At 43.6% G+C, this 25,903-nt stretch overlaps 1 protein-coding gene across 2 annotated transcripts in view; it reads right to left on the bottom strand.

The window, feature by feature from the left end:
* The window catches only part of LOC123772790 (uncharacterized), a 106,127-nt gene extending 91,646 nt beyond the window's left edge, over positions 1–14,481 (bottom strand). Inside the window, exon 1 of one of the 2 annotated variants that reach the window (XM_069303315.1) lies at positions 14,391–14,481. The gene's annotated coding sequence lies outside the window, so the exon portion shown is untranslated. Of the gene's footprint in view, positions 1–14,341 lie in introns of both variants that reach the window. The other variant, XM_069303316.1, reaches the window with a different exon arrangement.
* Between the last annotated feature and the right edge of the window lie 11,422 nt (positions 14,482–25,903).

The following is a 25,903-nucleotide window of genomic DNA, read 5'->3' as shown; positions in this document are numbered from 1 at the left end:
GCGTTCAAGTGTCGCGTCAGACTAGAAATAAAAATGAATTTTGGAGAATTGATTTTTCAGTTACCATCAACAGTGGAAAGAAATATAAGAAACAGAGAAAATTCGTGTTAGAATTATTAATCTTACTTTTTAGGTAGTATATATATATATATATATATATATATATATATATATATATATATATATATATATATATATATATATATATATATATATATATATATATATATATATATATATACATATATGTCGTACCTAGTAGCCAGAACGCACTTCTCGGCCTACTATGCAAGGACCGATTTGCCTAATAAGCCAAGTTTTCCTGAATTAATATATTTTCTCTAATTTTTTTCTTATGAAATGATAAAGCTACCAATTTCATTACGTATGAGGTCAATTTTTCTTTATTGGAGTTAAAATTAACATAGATATATGACCGAACCTAACCAACCCTACCTAACCTAACCTATCTCTATAGGTTAGGTTAGGTAGCCGAAAAAGTTAGGTTAAGTTAGGTTAGGTAGGTTAGGTAGTCGAAAAATAATTAATTCATAAAAACTTGGCTTATTAGGCAAATCGGGCCTTGCATAGTAGGCTGAGAAGTGCGTTCTGGCTACTAGGTACGACATATATATATATATATATATATATATATATATATGTCGTACCTAGTAGCCAGAACTCACTTCTCAGCCTACTATGCGAGGCCCGATTTGCCTAATAAGCCAAGTTTTACTGAATTAATATATTTTCTCTAATTTTTTTCTTATGAAATGATAAAGCTACCCATTTCATCATGTATGAGGTCAATTTTTTTTTATTGGAGTTAAAATTAACGTAGATATATGACCGAACCTAACCAACCCTACCTAACCTAACCTAACCTATCTCTATAGGTTAGGTTAGGTTAGGTAGCCGAAAACGTTAGGTTAGGTTAGGTTAGGTAGGTTAGGTTGTCGAAAAAACATTAATTCATGAAAACTAGGCTTATTAGGCAAATCAGGCCTTGCATGGTAGGCTGAGAAGTGAGTTCTGGCTACTAGGTACGACATATATATATATATGTCGTACCTAGTAGCCAGAACTCACTTTTTGGCCTACTATTCAAGGCCAGATTTGCCTAATAAGCCAAGTTTTCCTGAATTAATATATTTTTTCTAATTTTTTTCTTATGAAATGATAAAGCTACCCATTTCATAATGTATGAGGTCAATTTTTTTTTATTGGAGTTAAAATTAACGTAGACATATGACCGAACCTAACCAACCCTACCTAACCTAACCTAACCTATCTTTATAGGTTAGGTTTGGTTAGGTAGCCGAAAAAGTTAGGTTAGGTTAGGTTAGGTAGGTTAGGTAGTCGAAAAACAATTAATTCATGAAAACTTGGCTTATTAGGCAAATCGGGCCTTGCATAGTAGGCTGAGAAGTGCGTTCTGGCTACTAGGTACGACATATATATATATATATATATATATATATATATATATATATATATATATATATATATATATATATATATATATATATATATATATACATATATATATATATATATATATATATATATTATATATTTATATATATATATTATATATATTATATATATATATACATATATTTATATATATATATTATATATATTATATATATATATATATATACATATATATATACATATATATATATTATATATATTATATATATATACATATATTTATATATATATATTATATATATTATATATATATATATATATATACATATATATATACATATATATATATATATATATATATATATATATATATATATATATATATATATATATATATATATATATATATATATTATATATATATATATATATATATATACTAGCAGTACCTGGCCACGCGTTGCTGTGGCTCACCAACCTTCCCTTAGGAAGTGTTCGCCTAGCTCTGGGCGGAGGTGGACGTGTCGCCTGTGGGCTCCTGGTTTGCTGCCCCGTGGTAGTTTGTGTGTGAGCGGACCCTTGGGGCCGTGGCGGCTGGAGGGATGGCGGCCCCCCTCCCCCCTGTGAGGCGGAGGGATACCATTGGCTTAGAATTTACTGGCCCAGCTTCTAACCCGGCAGTTGAGGTGGTGATGATTGACATGTTGCGGGTGGATGTGGCGTCTGTGTGCGGCGTTCAACTTGTATCCGAGCATCGAGCTGTTGTGAAATTCTGCTCTACGGCTGTGTATCGTGACTTTGTGGACTGCTATGACGGGAGGACATTTACTCTGCCTGGAGGTGGTGGTTCGGTGATAGTGTCGGACAGGTGCAGTGAGACTACCTATGTGGCGGTTCATGGTGCTCCCTTTGAGTTCCCTGACTCTCTTCTCCAGCGTCATTTTAACCGGTATGGGCGGGTCTTGAGTGTCCGAATGAATGCAGTCTCCTCCGGGCGGTGGAAGGGTATCCCGAATGGGACCCGCACTGTGGCGCTGCGCTTGAAGGACTCCATCCCTTCGTCTCTCCGGCTTCTGGGCTTCATGGTACGCGTGTTCTATGGGGGTCAGCCCCGGACGTGTTTCCGGTGCGGACTCTTGGGACATCAGGCTGCGGGATGTGATGCGAGCCGGGTCGGGCCTGTAAACCTTTTCAGGGAGGAGGATTTTCCCCCGTTGGCGGTCCCGGACCTGTCGGAAGGTGCTGCTGTGGACAGTGTTCCTGCCCAGTCCTCTGTTGCCCAGTTACCGGTCTCTGATGCCAGCCGCGATGTGGCTGTGGGTGTCGGAGTGGGAGGAAGTGCATCCCCGGCTCCCGCACCTCAGCCTCCCCTGCCTGCCTCGTCTCCAGTCGAGTCTCCAGTTGTGTCTCCTGTGGTGTGTGGTCTCGTGGCTCCGGACATCGAGGCCGAGCCTCGGCCTGTACTGTCTCCGGCAGCTGTGTCTTCGACTCGTGTCGACGTGCACACTGTGATGTCTCCTGCGGTGTGTGGTCCTGTTCCCCGGGTTGTTGAGGCTGCGATGTCGAGTGATCGTGCGCTGCGGGGAGTTGCGCGGGCAACCAGCGGTTCTGCTACGGTGCTTCCTAGTGGGGATGATAATTCCGACGATCTGCGACCTGTGTCCAAGCGTTCGCGACGAGCTTTGAGTCTGTCTCCGCCTCATAATGCGGCCTGGGCCGACGTCGGGGATTTTGAGGACTCCGGGAGTTCGTCTTCTGGGGAGTGTGATGTGTGCGTCGCTGTTGGAGTGCCTGCGGCTCCTGTGGGCCGTGTTGCAGCAGTGATGGGTCCGGTGGTGGGATTGTCGCCTGGCCCTGGTCCGGTGTCTTCTCCGGCTGCCTCCGCGTCACCGGTTGCTGGTTCCCTGGGTTGGGAGGTTGTGGCACCGGCCGAGATTGCGAGAGAGGGTAGGGGCTTGGTGCCGGTTCTTACAGATGCTTCTGTTCCGGCGGCCTCCGTGCCTCTGGCGTCCATGTCTGTGCCTTCCACGCCTTTGGCCTCTGCTCAGTCATCCTTTGTTACTCCGTCCCCTGTGGTGTCGGCCCCTGCACCATCGCCTTCTGTGTTTGCGTCCCCTGCGCCTCCGCCCGCTCGGTTGCCGGCCTGTGTCCAGCCGACTCTTGTGCTTCAGTCCCGTGTGGTTCCACCGTCTGTCTCAAAGCCCTCTGTGCGGCCTCTTCCCGTGCCTACCGCCCCCGTGGTGGAGGGAGCCGAGCTGGAGGTTCCTGACTTCATGCGTCGACCACGAGGGTCCCGTAGTCACGTTAACGCGCCTATGGAAATGTGGGCACAGTGGGATGCCTATCGAAAGAAGTACCCGCGTCGTTCTTATCCGGATAAATATGAAGATTGACTGTGTGTGGTTCTTGCTTTGTGTTGCTTCTTTCTTTCGTTGGTTTGTTGAGCTATGTGTTACGGGTTCCTTTTTTTTCTTCCCCTGTTTTCTTACCTAGTTCTTGCTGGGTTCTAATGCTCTAGTGTGTTTTCTTTTTTTTTTTGACTCTTTCATTGTTACCTATGTGTAAGATTCCATTTTTTTTTATGCTTATTTACGATTTGTTCTCTTATCTGTGTCCTATTTACTGTGTTATATGTTCCGATGTACCGATTCTTTATATTTTATTTAATAATTTACTATGTCATGCAAATGTTCTGTTTCCTTTGCTCTATATATTGTGCTGTGTATTGCTTTGATGTATTCTCTTGTTAATTTCCTGCATTTTCTCTACTATGTTGTATTTCCAGTTATTGTGTTCTCGATTCTGTGGTGTTAAATTTGTATGTGTATTCCTTGTTTATATTTTACCTCTGGTTATATTGTGCTCCTTGTGTGCTGTTGTAATTACTGACGCTTTTGGCACGCCCCGTCTGGGTGGTGCTGCTTTTGTTTTGTGTGTATGTCTTCTTATGAGTTTTATGTTATTCTTTGTTTTTACTTTTGTGTTATGGTGATCTGTGTTCCTTGTTATCTGTGTTGTTGTTGTTCTGTGTTTTTTTGTTACTCTGCTTTCCTGTTTATATGGTTACTGTACGCTGTAATTGCTCTGTTTTAATAATAAAAAGAAAAAAAAAAAAAAAAAAAATTCCCAAGGCAAATATTCTGTTTATAGGCCGGAGCGTCGACATGTATGTCTGGGGGGGTTTCAAACTGCGGCACCCGACACATTAGTGGGTCGCAAATGAGTAAAATGGGTCACGACAAACAGAAAAAATCTATAAAAAATAAGCAATTGATATGGACGATCTCCTTCGCACTCATTACTCATTGCAATTTATGAGATGATTGTACGCTTGTTGCTAGGCGATTGGTGCTGAATTGCTGCATCTTAATCGTTTATTTATTCTAAAGAATGATTGTAAGCAATTAGATTTGTCGTCATTTTGGATTAATGTTAAAAGAATGATTTCACTTTTAAATCAAATGGATATCTTGATACAATCACCTTTTACTACTACTAATTTGTGTGAACTAGGATTTTCCACATTGTTACGGTAATCTCCTGCTTATAACTCAATTAAAAACGAGAGATAGAAAGCAGCTCAACACTGTACCTGAGGACCACATATGAGTGTAACATTGTCTTCCTGTGTTCCAAGTTGCAATAAACTATTTACGAACAAACAAGTACATCCTCACTAAATAAAAACTAAAAAAATAGTATGTTTTTTTGCTGGAATTTCATGTAAAATGTTTTGTTTGTTTATATTCATCATAAAAATAAAAATGTGTAATTGAATTGAATAGGTTCCATCATTAAATATGTATTTATCATGTATCAAGAGTAAATAAAGGAACATAATTCAAAAAAAAAAAAAAAAAAATTAGTTCTTGGGTACACAGAGATTTACAGTTAATATGATTATACCCTCCTTGGTATGCGGGATGCAATGGTGGAGGCTGCGACCGGGTGGAGGGAGTCTTGTGGAAGCCGAGGTCCTAGCAAGTTCTCCTTACCTCCGTCTGTGGCAACAGTGAAGTGAAAACCACCAAATGTGGGGACCCGATGTGATCTTATTGACCAATTCGAGCCTGCAGTGTGCGAGTATTATATGAGAGACTACTCCAGTGTGGAGCGTTGTAGTGATGATTCGGTATTTGGGATTTAGGTGGAGGTTACGAGTTCAGTTGTTGACCGGGAAGGTTCAGTAAGTTTATTTGTATGGGTAGCTGATTTAACCAGAGAGAGTAGGTTAATGTGGTAATTATTGCCCGAGTCTATTTTATGGAAATAAATTGGAAAACCTGACAACCTTTAATCACCTTCCATATGTTCTTTCATTGAGTTCGAGCATAAAGCTATTGGTACACCTCAAGGATCCGGTGTAGAGAATTATGTGGTGTAAAGTAACTGTTCCTGAGGCAAGGGAGTTATAGTTGAGTAATCGTATGAACCGGATCGGTATGAATCTGTATCAACAGCCTAATGCCAACATAAAAAAAAATATCATACATAATATTATATACATAAAAGGATAATAAACTCTTAAGAACATAAGTAGAACCATCTTCCTAGTTCACTAATCTACATATATTAATTTTTATTGACTACGCTGTTCTATTTTTTTCAGTGGCAAAGTGAATTATGCAAACTGGTGTGTGGTGTTTTGACTAATGAGACTCGTCGTTACAAAGCGGTTATTAATTCATTATCTAACCCACTATAACTACAACAACAAATGTTGCTGTGCCATTTTGCATGTTTCAGAGACTTGAGGGGTAAAATGATACTTTTCTTCGAATGTTCCTCTAGAGGAAATTGTAATGATGTTTGCTAGTTTTTTCGAAGTAGGTTATAGAGAGTAGTCACTAGCTAGGTTCGTACTAAGGTTGTCTTGGACTATATTGGCATGACCTGTTTGTTTCGCTAACTACCAGTGACGACCACTTTTGTCCGTTTCACATAATATAGCTTGGTAGATGCTTTAAAAAGTTAATCCCTAAAACAAGTACGATGCTAAATTTTCTTTAGTATGTATTATTTATGCAAGGCACACTAGTGTAAACCTTGTATGAGATGCAACAAAAGTCGTGCAGTGTAATGAGTGTTCAACTTCCTTCTCTACTTTTCAGTGGAAGGTGACTTTGTCTGTCAATCACTGTTAGTCAGTGATATCTATCCAGGCTTGCTGGAGCTCTGCAGGTAGATGTTCCTCCAAGCCGACTTTAGCCTGACAGCTTTCCCGTACCAGCATTCGTTAATATGAGTCCTTTAGACTGTATTCTCCTCATCAAATATTGAATGTTTTATTGTTATTATGACTTTCTCTTAGGTAAATAATTCACTGCAAATTTGTATAAACTAACCCAACTATAAATTTATAAAACGGACATTTATGAATAAAGGCATTGATCGATTCATTGATTGTAATGTGACTAGGTAGACCTAAAAGGTCAAAGGTCGTTGAAATTTGAATGAGTAAAAAAATTATCATAAATAATGTCATATATCATTTGGTTACGGTACTTAAGTTTGCTGGGGTGGACTTAACATATGTTATCAGCCTTAGCATCCAATCGACCCCTGAGCACAAAAAGTTCTTGTCATACTCAGTGGTGAGGATAATCCAAATCAGTTCTTACATTAATTCTTCAGTATTAGAGACTCATGGTTGAAGGCAGATATTAAAGATATTATTCCCTCCTTTGGTTTGTTTTATAGTTGCAAAAGTTTTTATTTGTCATTCGTAGTCCCTTGGAAGTTATCTACATTAAACTTTTCACTGATCTACATTTTAAATTACCTATTAGGTTTCATCATATGCGTGTCTAGAGTTACCTCGAGCAAAAATGAGAATGAAGTAACCTCGAAAAGCACTGAAGCAAATAGATAAGTTGTGGTGAGTCCAGATAAATTTCCCTGATCCTTCAGCCACAACATTTTGGTGTAGTTTCAGTCTTTTGTTGGAGACTCTAATATCTCCCTTCAACCATGAGCCTCTAATAATGAAGAATTAATTAAAGAACTGATATCGATTATCCTCACCATTGAGTTCTCAGACAAAAACTTTTTGTGCTCGGGGTTCGACCTATGTTTTGAGAGACCTACATTTTGTAAAGATTCGCTGATACTTGTTGTATACGCGAAAGATTTCGTCCTGAACTTCTGCAAGACATCTCATAATTTTTTAGCATAAGATGGATCCATTTTAAGACAATCGCTTAAGCTTGGCGTATGTTAGGCTGGTTTCACAATGCAATTAAACTCTATCCTTAGGGGAGTAAATATTGACTCTTTGTTTAATACAAAGTGAAGTAAAAAGTGACGCACATTCAAGTTGTCATTTTCCGTGACTTCAACAATTTTGTTTGTATCTGGATGGTGTTCTGGGCTTCTACTCCCCAAGCTTGGCCCGGGGCCAGGCTTGACTTGTTAGTGCATGGTCCAACATGCTGTTGCTTGAAACGGCCCGCAGGCCCACATATCCACTACAACCCGGTTGTAGTGCCGGTTGGTCGGGCACTTTTTAAAAAAACTTTGCAATTTTTTCTTGAAGACTTCCACTTTTGTTCAGGCAATATTTCTTTTTCTCATTGGAAGGACACTAAGCAGCCGAGGACCTGTGACGTTCATACAGTGATCTCTGAGTGTGTTTATGGCACACTCAAACACATGTTACTCTTTGCGTTCTGTATGATAAAAAATTGAATATCCGCTGCCCTAATTTACCTATTATTTATACTGACCTCATTATGTAGGCTATCGCTCTATGGTCACATTTATGAAATGCCTTTGGAAAGTCAATGTATAGCACATCTGTATTCTCTTTTCTTCTAATACCTCATTGAATTTGTCATAGTGGTCAAGGAGCTGCGAGAGGCAGCATCTTTCCACTCTAAATCCATGATGGCCGGAGTTCTGGACGTCATTGGTCTCCAAAAAACTGAAGATCTGACTCCTGTTAACTCTCTCAAAAACTTTAATTAAATGGGACATTAGTGCGACTGGTTTTTCATTCTTAGCCAATGCTTTGCTCCCTCACTTGTGCAGGGAGCGATATCTGCAGAATTAAGTGCTTCTGGTATGTCCCCAGTGCCCAAGCTTTTTCTCTACACTACACTAAGTGCTTCTGGTATGTCCCCTGTGTTCAAGCTGTTTCTCTACACTACACTAAGTGCTTCTGGTATGTCCCCAGTGCCCAAGCTTTTTCTCTACACTACACTAAGTGCTTCTGGTATGTTCCCAGTGTTCAAGCTTTTTCTGTACACTACACTAAGTGCTTCTGGTATGTCCCCAGTGTCCAATCTTTTTCTCCACACTACACTAAGTGATTCTGGTATGTCCCCAGTGTCCAATCTTTTTCTCCACACTACACTAAGTGCTTCTGTATATCCCCCAGTGTCCAAGCTTTTTCTCCACACTACGCTAAGTGCTTGCCCTGTTGGCACTATCCATTTATTTATAAATATTGAATATCATGAGTCTGGACTAAGGGTGTGATTGCACTTGAGTGATTGACAAGTTGTCAATATCCTTCTCAAGATGTGCAGAGTTCGTGTTGATATCAGCTATATTGTCCTGGGATTGAATATGCACAAAGGTGTCTGGATCATCCACTCTCACTCTGTTTATTGGGGTGCTACACATGTCTTCATACTGATTTTTCTTGGATATCACTAACTTCTTTGTCGTCCTGTGCATTAACCTTCACTTGTAGGTTTAATACTGGTGCGTATTTTTTTTTTATTTCCCATTTGTGAAGAAATATTTAGGATTTTTTTTATCTTTTATATGGCGTTTTTTTCTAAGTGCATTTCTTCAATCTGATATGACCGGTTCAGTCTCCGGTTTTAAAATTATTCTTTCTTTGTAAGGATGGTCGTTCCTGTTCAATCATGTCTGTTATTATTTTTCTTCTGTAGTCTACGTTCTCTTTCTAAGCTCTTTCTGGATTTCCACAAAGGAATATGTTTAAGATAGCCTTTTTTATTTATTGTTTTATTGATATTTATATATACAAGAATTCTTTCATTCGTTTACAGCCACTAACACGCATAGCGTTTCAGACAAGTCCTTAATCCTAATTTTCCCCAGAATACGGCCAACCGAATCATTTAACAACCAGGTACCCATTCTCTGCTGGGTGAACAGATGCTCCAGTTAAGGATTGGCGCCAAGTAAATCCTCCCTGGCCAGGATACGAACCCAGGACAAAACACTTGCTAGTGTTTTACCACTATGCCACAGAGATATAAAGTCTCCTGGCAACTTTATATGTTTCAATAATCAGTTGTTCTATTTCTTGTGTGGAACTTTATTACTTAGAACAGTGTCTCACTGAATGTTTGTAAGTTCCATGTTTATTTTTTTCCACTATCCTTTTATTTGTAAAACTGAATTTAGTAAATAACCCCTCTAGTTTGATAATTTTTTATACCTATTAGAAGTATTGGTGTTAGTGTTCACTTCAATGGGCTCTTGATCTGAGCATATGGTAGCTTATATTTAAATGTACCTGATTATTCCTTCATTATTTGTGAAGATCAGATCTCGAATATTTTCGTTGCTAGTTGCCTCCGCTATCTGCTGGTTGAACGAAAATTTTACACAGAATCTAAATAGTTCCTTGACCTGTTGTTAGTTATTTCCAGATAGATTTCTTTGTAAAATATTATGGTTAGCTATTCTCCGTCTTAGATTGGACAGGATGAAGTCTCCAAGGTATTGGGTTTGCCAGATTTTCAAGGTTATTCTCTATTTTGTTTATGTGTTTTCTGAATTCCTTAACGGTGGCATATGACGATTTGTATAATAACTTAGTTTATTTTCTCGTTGTTACTTGTCACTCGAGTTGGCTGTATGCCTTATAATAATTAGTTCGTAAAAGGGTGATCAATCCTACATGGTAATTTAAGCAGTATTGTTCCACAGTGAACAATAAGGGACAGTATTGGGGACAGCACAGTATAATATCCAATTATAGTTAACATGTAGATGCATCATCTGGGCTTGTTTTATTGGCTTGAATTCCTATAGAGTCTAGTTCCCAGAGCTTATGCATTGGCTCTAATCCTTCCCAGACCATTTTGAGTATTACACTGGGAGACTGTTCGGTGCCAATTCTGGATACAATTATGCTGTATATTAGCACCTTCTCTGCAGGGGTTCATGCCTGGGTTTTAGGGAAAATTTGTCCTTGCAGGAATTTATTTTATTTCATTATTTCTAGTTTATTTATTAATCATTTATTTTCTAATTAAATAAAACTGTATATCCATAAGTTTTCTGCTAGGAACCTCACTTCACATCCTGGTGGGTTATTTAATAATAACCTAATCGAAATTATTTGATTGTCTCAAATTCATTACTAATGGTTAGTCTACTATTTCAAACTAAGTTAGTTTAATACAGATCACAGCCTAGCTGTTATGTAGACTGTAGCCTGGTCAACAAGTCATGAACATGTCTTGATCAAATAAGCCGCATCGCCTTGCAGTTTAGCAATAATGGCGTCAGAGTGGGCTCCGTGTTGAATCACGTAATTTGTTGCCAGCACCTCTAGTCGTCACAGGTGACCTGCCGGATTAGTACATAGTAAAAGATGCAACAACAACAGCCTTAATACAAATTTAACATGACACTGGATATTATGGTATAACTGTGAGATGCTTACCGCTTCCGGGTATTTCTTGCACCTCGTAACCGTATCAACATTACCTAATGTTATCAGGCCTGAAATTATTTAGCGAGAGGTCAAAACGGAAACAAGATACTTCCCAACAATTGGGGAGGTCGGTATGCAGCTTGATTCCAAATAACTCGTGGATTTCGACAATTGGTAGTTGATATACGCTACGCTACCTGCATAGCGTAGCGTGTCTCAAGGAGAAGTTTACTTAATGGCAGCTCTAGTGCACGTCTCCTCCCTCCTACCTGACTCCTGGTTCAACCTTGATGTCGAGCAGACGTCTGGACACCTCCGCCTGGGCAACCCGTTCTCGCAAATTTAATAAGTCAATATTGACTTATTAGTTGCGTGCATAGGTGACATACTTAACATAATAGTTTCCCTTGAAAAGCTTCATAGAAAACACCGACCTTACCTAACCTACTTAGTATGTTAAAATAAGCATCTTATAGCTTCGTAATTACAATTGTTACTTAACCTATTATAGGTATAGGTTAGGTAATAATTGTAATTACGAAGCAATAAGATGCTTATTTTAACATACTAAGTAGGTTAGGTAAGGTCGGTGTTTTCTATGAAGCTTTTCAAGGGAAACTATTATGTTAAGTATGTCACCTATGCACATATTTAATAAGTCAATATTGACTTATTAAATTTGCGAGATCGGGTTGGCCTGGGAGCTGCCCGATCACGTTCTGTTTTCGCGTTTTGCCTTTGCTACTGCCGTTTGGTATCCCTATTCAACGGTCCAGTTGTACGACGCCTGGCGCATATATCGCCTTGGGTCACGGAATTATTGATATATTTTTTTTATGTGGTCTGCCTGGTTCTCCCGGCGGGGTGACGGTGTTCGGGGGCCGGCTTGGCCGAGAGGTGCCGGGGGTTGGTGGGTCTTGGTGGGCTTCTGGTGTGCCCTCAGCCATGGTGGGCGGCTGGCTTCTGCTCTGCCGGAGGACACTGGATGACTTTTGCGTTTTAGTTGGGGCCGAGTTTTTGGTTTTGCTACCCAGTGCTCTCTATGTGGGGGGGGGGTCTGGTGCTTGTCGCCCTGAGGGACTCCTGGGGCTCCCCAATCGTCTGGATGTCTGCGTTTCTTTGTCGCATGGCCTATTAGTTTCCAGTGATTGACGTCACTTGTTTCGCGATTAGGCTTGGCGTTTCACCTTTCCGGGCTTCGCGATTAACCCTTACCGGGTACGCCGGGGCGCATCCGATCCTACGATCGTCGTCGCCCCTAAATCAACAACAACAACAACAACAACTCCCTCCTACCTCTCCGCTTGGTCATCTGACAGCTAGTTTTATGATTATTTTATAGATAAATAAAGATTGGGAGACGTGCAAAGTTTACCATTTTCTAAGAGAAGCCATAAACCCCAATTTCTTTGAATGATTCACTAAGCTATTTTGGGTTAGTGTTATTATTTGCATAACAGCAATTGCTTAGGATGCTAGGAATTAGTATTTAGTGTCAGAACATTTCAACAGGAGTTGCAGTGCCCTGTCAAAGCTTCCCCGCACAGAGTGTAGCAGATTCACCTCCTGGATTTAAATTTTATTTAAAATGCAGTTATGACTGTAATCAGGACACCAGTGTCAATGATGTGGTCAGAATCAATGTTGCCATCTGATAATTTGACCCTGCTAGCCTTTAAGTTCAGTGTCAGTTACATGGAGACTAAAAGATATTTTTCTACAACATAGGCATGTACAGGCCAAGCATACATGCTCCAATATATTAATTATGATAGCTTTCCCTGGTTTAAGTTTAAATTAATCCAACACTCGATTGTTGATGAAGGACTTGAGAGGATTCGCCGACAAGCTTCTGGCTCTGACTTTACCTCTCTTATTGTTGAGATATATGAGTACTGTTGACCCAGATGCAGGTATGTTGGTCTCTGCCAACACCTATCTTGACTATTTTCACTTTACACTACTGTTCGGTTTTCAGTTTTGGTTAGGTTAGGTTAGGTTAGAATAGGTTGCTACATCGCTAGGTTAGGGTGAAAATGCTGTTTCCGTAACACCAGGAAACATTTTGGATTGTTCCCTCGTTGCACTTGTGACGCGCGCTTGGTACAGTCTTGTAGGAGAATAATTTCACACGAGAGGAATGACAAGTTCTGCAGGGGCAGAAGCTTGTAGCACTTGTAGGAGAATAATTTATCTTTGATGCAGGTGTTTGTACAGGTGTTGTCTGGGATACAGAGCAACCAAAGTACCTACAGTTCCTTGTTTATAGTCAGGTGTTATTTAAGCCTTATTTTGAGTTGTTCAATAAGGGAAAGTACTGGTTTAAATCAATGCCAACTTGCATATGTATTTGACTGCAGGTTTTAAGCTCTCGGACAATTATTTAAAGGATAAGAAGTCATTGTGAAAAAACGAACCCATTAGTTTTGAGAAGAAGAGTCATTGTGAGGATCTCACATGATAACTTTCTCTGTAACAACACCCTCAGATCCCACTCAGCCTCTATGTTGTGTGTCAAGTAAACTAATTATGGAGTCCATCTCCAGACGCAAGCTCAGAAAGGCTTCAGGGAGTTTACTTGGAGGAAACAAATCCAATAGTCTGTAAGTCGACTTGGCTATGAGCAATTCAAAGTTAGCATAAATATCTGGTAAGATGCTTATTGCTAATTCAAACAGTCTTCTGTAAACTAATGTCAGACATCACAGCCTTTGATTCACTTGACAATTAATCCTTGAAGTAGTCACTGTATTAGTCGCTCACATGTGATATTCAGGACACACTAGAGCAAGGATAATAACCCACCATCGTTCATCTACCACATCCAGGACACACTAGAGCAAGGATAATAACCCATCATCGTTCATCTACCACATCCAGGACACACTAGAGCAAGGATAATAACCCACCATCGTTCATCTACCACATCCAGGACACACTAGAGCAAGGATAATAACCCACCATCGTTCATCTACCACATCCAGGACACACTAGAGCAAGGATAATAACCCATCATTGTTCATCTGCCACATCCAGGACACACTAGAGGAGGGATAATAATTCATCTGCCACATCCAGCACATACTAGTGCATGGATAATAACACCCCATCGTTCAACGCCACATCCAGGACACACTAGAGCAAGGATAATAACCCATCATCGTTCAACTGCTACTTCCACGACACACTGGAGTAATGAGAGCATCTCACTTCCGTCGTCTACAAAGACCAGTACACACTGGAAGGATCATATCAGCCCACCTTTTATCGATTAGAGTCCAGGGCACACTGGGCAACGACAGCAACCCACCTTCTCTCTCCTGCTGGATCCAGGCCACACTGAAAGAAGAAGATTAGCCCACCTCCCTCGTCTAGGAACTCCAGTGCACACTGGAACTATGATAACACCCAACTTACCGTGTCCTGTGCATTCATAAGACACGGGGGGGGGGAACATGCGCAGGAAGGCGTCCATAAGACACGGGGACATGCGCAGGAATGTGTCAATGCCCAACCAGCAGAATTCGTAGAGACACGAGACAGCAGTGTCAAGATTTACTGCAAGAAAGTCCACGATCACGGACAGTTTGACACGAAACGATTATTTAGCTCGTCTAATCACCTTTTGTTTTTTCTCTAATATTCATGTTTTGCTAAGGTTAGTGTTGCAAAATGTATCAGTAGACGTCACGACATAGCAATTATTGTTTGAATCCGGATTAAAGAACGGAAAGAGAGAAATAAAAAGAGTGAGCGAGTGAGGGAGAGCGTGACAGAGGGACATATGAATGTCGTCTGTTCACAGCGTCTCGCTCCAGTCACTAAAGACCAAACACAATAGACTCACTTTACGATATTTTCACGCGTGTGCTGTGTACTTCCTCCACAAACATGAGTAGTAATAATAATGAACAAATCCACAAGGGCCGTGACGAGGGTTCGAACCTATATCCGAGATCGAGCCGGTCGGTCGAGCGGACAGCACGCTGGACTTGTGATCCTGTGTTCCTGGGTTCGATCCCAGGCGCCGGTGAGAAACAATGGGCAGAGTTTCTTTCACCTTATGCCATTGTTATCTAGCAGTAAAATAGGTACCTGGGTGTTAGTCAGCTGTTACGGGCTGCTTCCTGGGGGTGGAGGCCTGGTCGAGGACCGGGCCACTGAGACACTAAAAAGCCCCGAAATCATCTCAAGAAAACCTCAAGATAAGAGAGGATCCCAGACGCTGCCTTAATCGACTGAGCTAGGACACAGTAAAAGAAATGCAACCTGGAAATCATCTTGATTTATCAAAGTTCCTGCAGTCTCTCCGAAACACAAACCAGGGTTTTACGCAATTCCCCCATGCACCCGAGCTATGTCATTAGACTGTTCTACCTCATCGCCCTTACTTTATTACTTTCTGTGTGTAAGTCATACTATATAGATGTCACAGACGTGACATCTATATAGTATGTATATAAAAACCTTCTCGGATGTGAATGGAACGTTGTGTGAAAACTTCAATGCAATCGGTGAAGAACATTCAGACTTTAGCGATTTTGAACAAACGAACATTTACATTTTTAGTTATATAGACTAGCAGTACCTAGCCACCCGTTGCTATGGCTAAGCAACACATGTGCATTGCTGAACCACAGCAACATTCCCTGTCCCCCAGTCCTCCTCACTCTTCCCCCCGTCACCCATCTCCTCGGCCTCCCAACCATTCCCCACTCCACCGTCCCCTTGTCCTCCCACCATTCCCCCTCTCCACCATCCCCTCTTCCTTCTCATCATGCCCAATTCCTCTGTCCCTTTGTCCTCTCCACCATTCTCTATTCCCCCATCCCCTCGTCCCCTCCATCCCAAACTCCCCCGTCTCCTCGTCCTTCCCCACCATTACCCCCTCCCTTGTCCCCTCGTCCTCCTCATCATCTCTCACTTTTGTCTCCTTGTCATCCCCACCATTCCCCAGTCCCTCGTCCGAAGCCTTCCCAAATGGTCTGATGTTCCCATCAGAAAATTGGGAACATCAAGTGATTCATGAAGTTCAACATCACTGAAATATAAGAAAAACAGGTAAAAAATGAAATGAAAATATGAAAAAATACATAAATAAACTATACCCCCGAAATGAATGGTATGGTAAACAACACAGTTCAATTCCAACACAATTCACACAAAATAATTAAATCAAAATGAAAATATATAAAAATCTATGAAAATTCAATTTATCAATGCAATCAGAAACATTGAAATGAAATTGCAACATATTTAGTATAGCTTGTGTTGCACTTGCGTGTTGTTTTTGATGGCACTGTTTTTCAAGAAAAGAATAGTTTTACCTGTCACAGGTGGGCCATCTATAGTTATACTTGCGAAATGAACGGTATGGTAAACAACACAGCTCAATTACAAAATAATGCCACACAAAATAATTCAATAAATATTCAAATAAATCTAAATCTATGAAAATAAAATTTATTAATGCAATCGGAAACATTGAAATGGAATTCGTGACATATTTAGTATAGCGTGCAAGTTGCCATTATTTGCAAAAGATGGCGATGTTTTTCAAAAACGCATGTTTTTACCTGTCACAGGGGTGGCATCTACATACTAGGCATATATAGAGCGAACAGACGCTCCTGTTCGAATGCAACGTTGAGTCAAAATTTCAAAGCAATCGGTGAAGAACTTCTGGAAATTAAAGAGTGTGTTGCTCTTACGTTCAACAGATGGTGCTGTTTTTTAAAAAAACGTTTTTTCCTGTCACAGGTGAGGAATGTATATAGAAGATATATAAAAAGAGGCGCCTATTCAAATGCAACGTTGTGTCATAATTTCAAAGCAATCGGTAAAGAGGTTTCGAAGATTTCCCTCACATAAAAAACAAATTTTTTCAGAAAAAAAGGCATGTTTTTTTACCGTCATAGACGTGACATCTGTTACCTATCGTACGTTACGGCTCAAAACCCTAACAACAGCATGGACCTTAATTATCTAGGGCTACTACAACTGCTGTTCTCAAGAGCGGGTCACCAGTGTAACCCCATGAATGATAACAGGCTAAGAATGAAAAGTATTTCTCCCTTAGGACTGAAGAATTATACATATAACTTATAATATATACATTCAATATAATCAATACAGTATAATATAAAAACACAGATGGTCAAGTTAACTTATACAACCAACAAAAAGTATTGTCTCCCACATAATAAAATAAAAGAAAAATATGGCACAACATGAATGTTACAGACTTAACTCCCACATGTTATTCCTTCTGGTCCCTTGAAGCTACTGACTACTCGAGCTGTCGCTACCCATAATCCTCTCCCCCTCTGCCTCATCCAGGATGAGGGATGGAAACTAAAGACTTTTTAATATTCAAAACTAATTGAACAACAACTTGTTCTCAAAACACATAAGAATGCAAATTAAATATAATAGTTACTTTCAAAATATATGTTACAATGCCACCTGCTTAATTACAGTAAATTAACAATTATATGATATTTAAAAAAGTGACATCTGGAACTCCCAAACTGAACAGGTCCAGCAATTCTAATTTCCCGAATCTAACAGGTATTAGACGTGTGAAGAGCCACCGCGCTCCTGTCCCCACTGACATTGCCACACCACACGATAATTTACAAAAATATAATATGTGTACATATATGATGAAATGGAACAAAACAAGTTATTTAAATTTATATACGTATCCAGCTAGGAGTACATAACACTTCCACCTCCAAAAAAAAAAAATGCAATGGATTGAAGATCAATGGCATTTTTTCCGAAGTAAAAATGTTAAGTTAAAAGAAACATTTCATTTATGGTACATCAAAACTTCTTGACAAAGCATCAGCAATAACATTCTGCCTGCCTGGAATATGTTTGGTCTCAACATTAAATTCTTGCAAAAACAAGGACCAGCACAGAATTCGTTGGTTCTTAACTTTCATCATATTTATAAAGGTAAGGGGGTTGTGGTCTGTAAATACTAATACTTTGTTTCCCGACAGGTAAATTTCAAACGTTTTAATTGACAATATAAGACCCAACGCCTCCTTTTCTACCACGGAATAATTCTTCTGCACTGCATTAAATTTTCTAGAGTAATAATACACAGGATGCTCAATATTATCTAAACCAACTTGAATAAGCACAGCACCTATTCCAACATCTGACGCATCAATGTGTAATATAAAAGGTTTATCGAATTGGGGACTAGCAAGAACAGGTGATGTGGACAATATGCCCTTTGGGTTCTGAAAAGCATTCTGACAATCTTGTGTCCACTGAAACTTTACTTGCTTGCGTAACAAATTTGTCAAAGGAGCAGCCACTGTTGAAAAATTTCTACAATAATGCCTATAGTATGCACACATACCAATAAACCGTTGGACTCCTTTCTTACTGGTTAACACTGGGTAGTCCACAATGGCTTGAATCTTATCTTGTTATGGAATAATCTTACATTGTCCTACCTCGTGTCCAAGATAAGTTATAGTACCTCTTGCCCAACTACACTTATTCATATTTACGGTTAACTTTGCGGTTTGTAACACTGTGAACAAGTTCTTAAGGCCTAAGAGATGATCTGCCCAATTCTTACTCAAGGATGCATAGTATGTACACAAAAAACCTGGCCGGATGCGAATGGATCGCTATGTGAAAATTTCAAAGCAATCGGTGAAGAACTTTCTGAGATTAGCGGTTATGCACAAACGAACATATCCATTTTTATTTATATAGATGAGAAAATCTACGGGGAATATAGATGGGCGCGAACGTTAGCCCCCGTGGCATTGCCAGTGGCGTACTCTACCACTAGACCACAACAAACTTGTTAGGCATTCTCCCGGGGTCGTTGGTTCGCGCCCACCTCATACCTCTAGTGGATTTTCTCATTAATACGGATCACTGTAATGTGATTTGTGTGTACTCACCTAGTTGTGTCTGCAGGATCGAGCATTGACTCTTGGATCCCGCCTTTCGAGCATCGGTTGTTTACAGCAATGACTCCTGTCCCATTTCCCTATCATACCTGGTTTTAAAATTATGAATAGTATTTGCTTCCACAACCTGTTCCTGAAGTGCATTCCATTTTCCCACTATTCTCACGCTAAAAGAAAACTTCCTAACATCTCTGTGACTCATCTGAGTTTCAAGCTTCCATCCATGTCTGTTTGTTTCTGAAGTTAGGGTGTGAGGTGTGGGACCACTCTGCCCTTACACCCGAGTGCTTGTGAGACCACTCTGCCCTTCACCCGAGTGCTTGTGAGACCACTCTGCCCTTCACCCGAGTGCTTGTGAGACCACTCTGCCCTTCACCCGAGTGCTTGTGGGACCACTCTGCCCTTCACCCGAGTGCTTGTGGGACCACTCTGCCCTTCACCCGAGTGCTTGTGGGATTACTCTTCCCTCCCACCCGAGTGCTTGTGGGACCACTCTGCCCTTCACCCGAGTGCTTGTGAGACCACTCTGCCCTTCACCCGAGTGCTTGTGGGATTACTCTTCCCTCCCACCCGAGTGCTTGTGGGACTACTACCCATCATCCGAGTGCTTGTGGGACTACTCTGCCCTTCACCCAAGTGTTTGTAGGACCTCTCTGCCCTACAATTCGAGTGCTTGTTGGACCACTCTATCCTTCCACCTGAGTAATTGTGAGACCACTCTGTCCTCCCACCCGAGTGCTTGTGGGGTAACTCTGTCCTTCCACCTGAGTGCTTGTGGGACCACTCTGCACTTCCACCCGAGTGATTGTGGGACCACTCTGCACTTCAAACCGAGTTCTTGTGGGATTACTACGCCCTTGCACCCGAGTGCTTGTGGAACCACTCAGTCCTACACCCAAGTGCTTGTGAGTCACTCTGCCCTACAATTTGAGTGCTTGTGGGACCACACAGCCGTTCCACCCGAGTGCTTATGAGTCACTCTGCCTTTTCACCCGAGTGCTTGAGGGGCCAATCTGCTCTTCACCAGAATGCTTGTGGGTCCACTCTGCCCTTCACCCGAGTGCTTGTGAGACCACTCTGCCCTTCACCCGAGTGCTTGTGAGACCACTCTGCCCTTCACCCGAGTGCTTGTGGGACCACTCTGCCCTTCACCCGAGTGCTTGTGGGACCACTCTGCCCTTCACCCGAGTGCTTGTGGGATTACTCTTCCCTCCCAACCGAGTGCTTGTGGGACCACTCTGCCCTTCACCCGAGTGCTTGTGAGACCACTCTGCCCTTTACCCGAGTGCTTGTGGGATTACTCTTCCCTCCCACCCGAGTGCTTGTGGGACCACTCTACCCATCATCCGAGTGCTTGTGGGACTACTCTGCCCTTCACCCAAGTGTTTGTAGGACCTCTCTGCCCTACAATTCGAGTGCTTGTTGGACCACTCTATCCTTCCACCTGAGTAATTGTGAGACCACTCTGTCCTCCCACCCGAGTGCTTGTGGGGTAACTCTGTCCTTCCACCTGAGTGCTTGTGGGACCACTCTGCACTTCCACCCGAGTGATTGTGGGACCACTCTGCACTTCAAACCGAGTTCTTGTGGGATTACTACGCCCTTGCACCCGAGTGCTTGTGGAACCACTCAGTCCTACACCCAAGTGCTTGTGAGTCACTCTGCCCTACAATTTGAGTGCTTGTGGGACCACACAGCCGTTCCACCCGAGTGCTTATGAGTCACTCTGCCTTTTCACCCGAGTGCTTGAGGGGCCAATCTGCTCTTCACCAGAATGCTTGTGGGTCCACTCTGCCCTTCCACCCGAGTGCTTGTGGGACCAATCTGCTCTCCCACCCGAGTGCTTGTGGGACCAATCTGCTCTCCCACCCGAGAGTTTGTGGGTCACTCTGTCCTTGCACCCGAGTGCTTGTGGGACTACAAAGCCCTTCCACCCGAATTCTTGTGGGATTACTTCGCCCATGCACAAAAGTGCTAGTGGGTGACTCTGCCATTCCACCCGAGTGCTTCTGGGACCACTCTGTCCTCCCACCCGAGTGCTTGTGGGATAATTACGCCCTTGCACACGAATGGTTGTGGACCACTCTGCTCTTCCACACGAATGCTTGTGGGACCATTCTGCCCTTCCACCCGAGTGATTGTGGGACCACTCTGCCCTTCCACCCGAGTGCTTGTGGAATTACTCTGCCCTTCCACCCGAGTGCTTGTCGGACCACTCTGCCCTTCCACCCGAGTGAATGTGGGGAAACTCTGCCCTCCTACCCGAGTGGTTGTGGGTCACAATGCCCTTCCACCCGAGTGCTTCAAAAGCCACTCTGTCATTCCACCAGAATGTTTGTGGGACCACTCTGCCCTTCCTCCTGAGGGCTTGTGGGACCACTCTGCCCTTCCTCCTGAGGGCTTGTGCGACCACTCTGCCCTTCATCCGAGTGGTTGTGGGACAACTCTCCCGAGTTCTTGTTGGTCACTCTGTCGTTCACCTATGTGCTTGTGAGACCACTCCGCCCTTCCACCCGAGTGCTTGTGGGATCACTATGCCCTTGCACCAGAGTGCTTCAGGGACCACTCTGCCCTCCCACTCGAGTGCTTGTGGGTCACTCTGATATTCCACCCGACTGCTCGTGAGACCACTCTGCCCTTCCACCCTAGTGCTTGTGGGACCACTCTGCCCTTCCACCCTAGTGCTTGTGGGACCACTCTGCCCTTCCACCCTAGTGCTTGTGGGACCACTCTGCCCTTCCACCCTAGTGCTTGTGGGACCACTCTGCCCTTCCACCCTAGTGCTTGTGGGACCACTCTGCCCTTCCACCCGAGTTCTTGTGGAATCACTCTGCCCTTCCACCTGTGTGCTTGTGTGGCCAATCTTCCTTCCACTCGAGTGCTTGTGGGTCACTCTGCGCTTCCACCCGAGTGCTTGTGAAACTACTCTACCCTTCCACCTGAGTGCTTGTGGGACCACTCTGCCCTTCCACCTGAGTGCTTGTGGGACCACTCTACCCATCCACCCGAGTGCTTGTGGGACCACTCTGCCCTTCACCCGAGTGCTTGTGGGACAACTTTGACCTTCATGTGAGTGCTTGTAGGTTCAATCTGCCCTTCCATCCGAGTGCTTGTGGGACAACTCTACCCTTCACGCGAGTGCTTGTGGGACCACTCTGCTCTTTCACCCGAGTAACTTGTGGGACCACTCTGCCCTTTCACCCGAGTAACTTGTGGGACCAATCTGCCCTTTCACACGAGTTTTTGTGGGAGCACTCTGCCCTTCCACCCGAGTGCTTGTGGGACAACTTTGACCTTCACGTGAGTGCTTGTGGAACAACTCAGCTCTTCACACGAGTGCTTCTGGGACCACTCTCTCCTTCCACCCGAGTGCTTGAGGAACCACTCTGTCCTTTCACCCGAGTGTTTGTGGGTCCACTCTACCCTTCCTCCAGAGTGCTTGTGGGACCACTCTACCCTTCCACCTGAGTTCTTGTGGGGCCACTCTGCCCGTCAACTGGAGTAGTTGTGGGTCACTCCGAACCTCCACCCGAGTGGTTGTGGGACCACTCTGCCCTTCCACCCGAGTGCTTGTCGGACCACTCTGCCATTCCACTCGAATGCTTGTCATACCACTCTGCCCTTAACCCGAGTGCTTGTGGGACAACTCTACCCTTCCTCCTGAGCACTTGTGGGACCACTCTGCCCTTCCACCCGAGTGCTTGTCGGACCACTCTGCCATTCCACCCGGGTGCTTGACGGACCACTCGGCCCTTCTACCCAAGTGCCTGTGAGGCCACTCTGCCCATCCACCCAAGTGCTTGTGGGATCACTCTGCCCTTCCACACGAGTGCGTGTGGGACCACTCTGCTCTTCCACCTGAGTGCTTGTGGGGCCATTCTGCCCTTCCACCAGTGTGCTTGTGTGGCCAATCTTCCTTCCACCCAAGTGCTTGTGTGACCAATCTGCCCTTCGACCTGAGTTCTTGTGGGATCACTGCGCACTTTCTTCCAAGTGTTTGTGGGACCACTCTGCCCTTCCACCTGAGTGCTTATGAGTCACGAGGCCCTTCATCCGAGTGCTTGTGGGTCACTCTTCCCTTCCACTGAGTGCTCCACTCTGCCATTCCACACGAAAGCTTGTGGGACCACTCTGCCCACCCCCCGAGTGGTTGTGGGACCACTCCGTCCTTCCAGCTGAGTGCTTGTGGGTCTTCTCTTACCCTCCACCTGAGTGCTCGTGAGACCACTCCGCCCTTCCACCCGAGTACTTGTGGGGCCACTCTGTCCTTCCTCCCGAGTGCTTGTGGGTCACACTGCCTTTCCACCCGAGTGCTTGTGGGACCACTCAGCCTTCCCACCTGAGTGCTTGTGGGACCACTCTGCCCTTCTTCCCAAGTTCTTGTGGGACCACCCAGCAAACACAAAACGTTTTGGAAACCTTCACGAAAGTTTCATCGTGGTTGTGGGGAGAGATAAGTTTCATGTGTGGTTCAACAGGCACATGTGCAACCCTTAACACAAGAATGGTAAAAGTATTTCTTTATGTAATATGCCAAATGCTGCCTTTTCTTGCACTAGTTTCACCTTTATTTATTAAAAAAGTATTTTGTTCATGTTTAAATATTAAATTTATGTACTTTATACATATAAATTGTGAATGCAGTGACTTAGTTGTATGATAAGTGTGTGAAACATTTACTTTTTATTATGATATTTCTAAAAATTGTTTTTATAACCCTGTTTCCTAAATGATGTACTGTTTTTATGTTTAAATTATATTTTGGTACTTTATGTATATTACATCAACATAAATGGAATAGATGTATGAAGGACACACGCAACATTTAATCTACCATTTTTTCTAATAAAAAATTAGAGTGCATCAAAATACCTCTTTATTGCATGTATCTGTATTATAGTAGATTTTACATTAAATATCACTGAAGTACAAATAGATGGTACAACTAGGCAAGTACAACGACATGAGTGCAACTAGGAGAGTACATGTAGTTAGGTGAGTACACCTTGGTGAACACTGCTAGATGAATACAAGTAGGTGAGTACTACTACATGAGAACAACTAGGGGAATGCATGTAGGTGAGTACAACTTGGTGAATACTGCTAGATGAATACAAGTAGGTGAGTACACGAGAACAAATAAGAGAGTACATGTAGGTGTGTATAACTTGGTGAGCACTGTTAGGTGAATACAAGTAGGTGAGAACAACTGCATGAGAAGAACTAGGTGAGTGCATGTAGGTGAGTACAACTCACCATGCAGCACCTCAGAACTACAGAAGTCAAAGAAGAGGAGGGGAAGGGGAGTATGGAAGTGCATCCATACTGCACTTAATTAAGGAGGAGGAAGGAGGAGTAGCAGGTCAAGGAGGAAGGAGGAGGGTGAGGAGGAAGGCGAGGTGGAAAGAGGAGGAGGGCGAGGAGGAAGGAGGAGGAGGGCGAGGAGGAAGGAGGAGGAGGGCGAGGAGGAAGGAGGAGGAGGGCGAGGAGGAAGGAAGAGGAGGGAGAGGAGGAAGGAGGAGTAGGGCGAGGAGGAAGGAGGAGGAGGGCGAGGGAGAAGGAGAAGGATGAGGAGAAAGGAGGAGGGTGAGGAGGAAGGCGAGGTGGAAGGAGGAGGAGGGCGAGGAGGAAGGAGGAGGAGGGCAAGGAGGAAGGAGGAGGAGGGCAAGGGAGAAGGAGTAGGATGAGGAGAAAGGAGGAAGGCGAGGTGGAAGGAGGAGGAGGGCGAGGAGAAAGGAGGAAGTGCGCGAGGAGGAATTAAGGAGGAGGAGATCAAGGAGGAAGGAGGAGAAGGAGGAAGAGGGGAAGGAGTAGGAGGTCGAGGCAAAGGAGGAAGGAGGATGAGGTTGAGGAGGAAGGAGTAGGTCTAGGAGGCAGGAGGAAGAGGGGGGGAGGAGAAGGTGCAAGGAGCAGGACGTCGGGGAGGGGGGAATTAAGTGACGGAGTAGAAGAGGAGGGGGAGAATAGCAGGGGTAGAAGTAGTTGAGGTAAGAGGGGGAGGGCGAAGAGGAGGAGAAGTGAGAGAAGGGGGATGAGAAGGAAGGGGAAGAGGAGGGGAGGGTAGGGGGAAGAGGAAGGGAGAGGGGCGAGGGGTAAGAGAAGGGGGATGAGGAGGAAGGGGAAAGAGGAGGGGAGAAAGAAAGAAGTGGTAAGAGAAGGAGGATGAGACGGACAGGGCAAGAGAAGGGGATGAGTGAAGAAGAGGAAGAGGAGGGGAGGGGAGAGAGAGGGGGGGGGGTAAGAGAAGAGGGGATGAGGGGAGGTTATCTTGAGATGATTTCGGGGCTTTAGTGTCCCCGCGGCCCGGTCCTCGACCAGGCCTCCACCCCCAGGAAGCAGCCCGTGACAGCTGACTAACTCCCAGGTACCTATTTACTGCTAGGTAACAGGGGCATTCAGGGTGAAAGAAACTTTGCCCATTTGTTTCTGCCTCGTGCGGGAATCGAACCCGCGCCACAGAATTACGAGTCCTGTGCGCTATCCACCAGGCTACGAGGTCCCTTCACCGGGGAGGAGTAAGAGATGGGGGTTGAGGAGGAAGGGGGAAGAGAAGAGGATGAGGAGGAAGGGGAAGTGGGGAGGGGAAGGAGAAGGTGCATGAGGAGAGGGAAGGGGTAAGAGAAGGGGTGGTAAGGAGGGGGAGGGATGAGGAGGAGTGGGGAAGAGGAGGGGGAAAGAGAAGGGGGATGAGGAGGGATGGGAAGAGGATGGGGAAGAGGGGCATGTGTGTGTGTGGGTGCGTGCGCCTGGGTACACATGAGCAGTGTTGTCAGGACCATAACGGTTGTCACGGTGACCGTGTCTGAACACGCGAGAGCTTTCAAATTATGAATCGAAATGTTGTAAATATCAAAAAACGTCGTAAATATGGAGCAAG

This window comes from Procambarus clarkii, chromosome 50, assembly GCF_040958095.1.
Source record: "Procambarus clarkii isolate CNS0578487 chromosome 50, FALCON_Pclarkii_2.0, whole genome shotgun sequence".
Lineage (NCBI taxonomy): Eukaryota > Metazoa > Arthropoda > Malacostraca > Decapoda > Cambaridae > Procambarus > Procambarus clarkii.
Note: the sequence above shows the minus strand (reverse complement) of the source record. Positions and strands in the feature narration are given on the sequence as shown.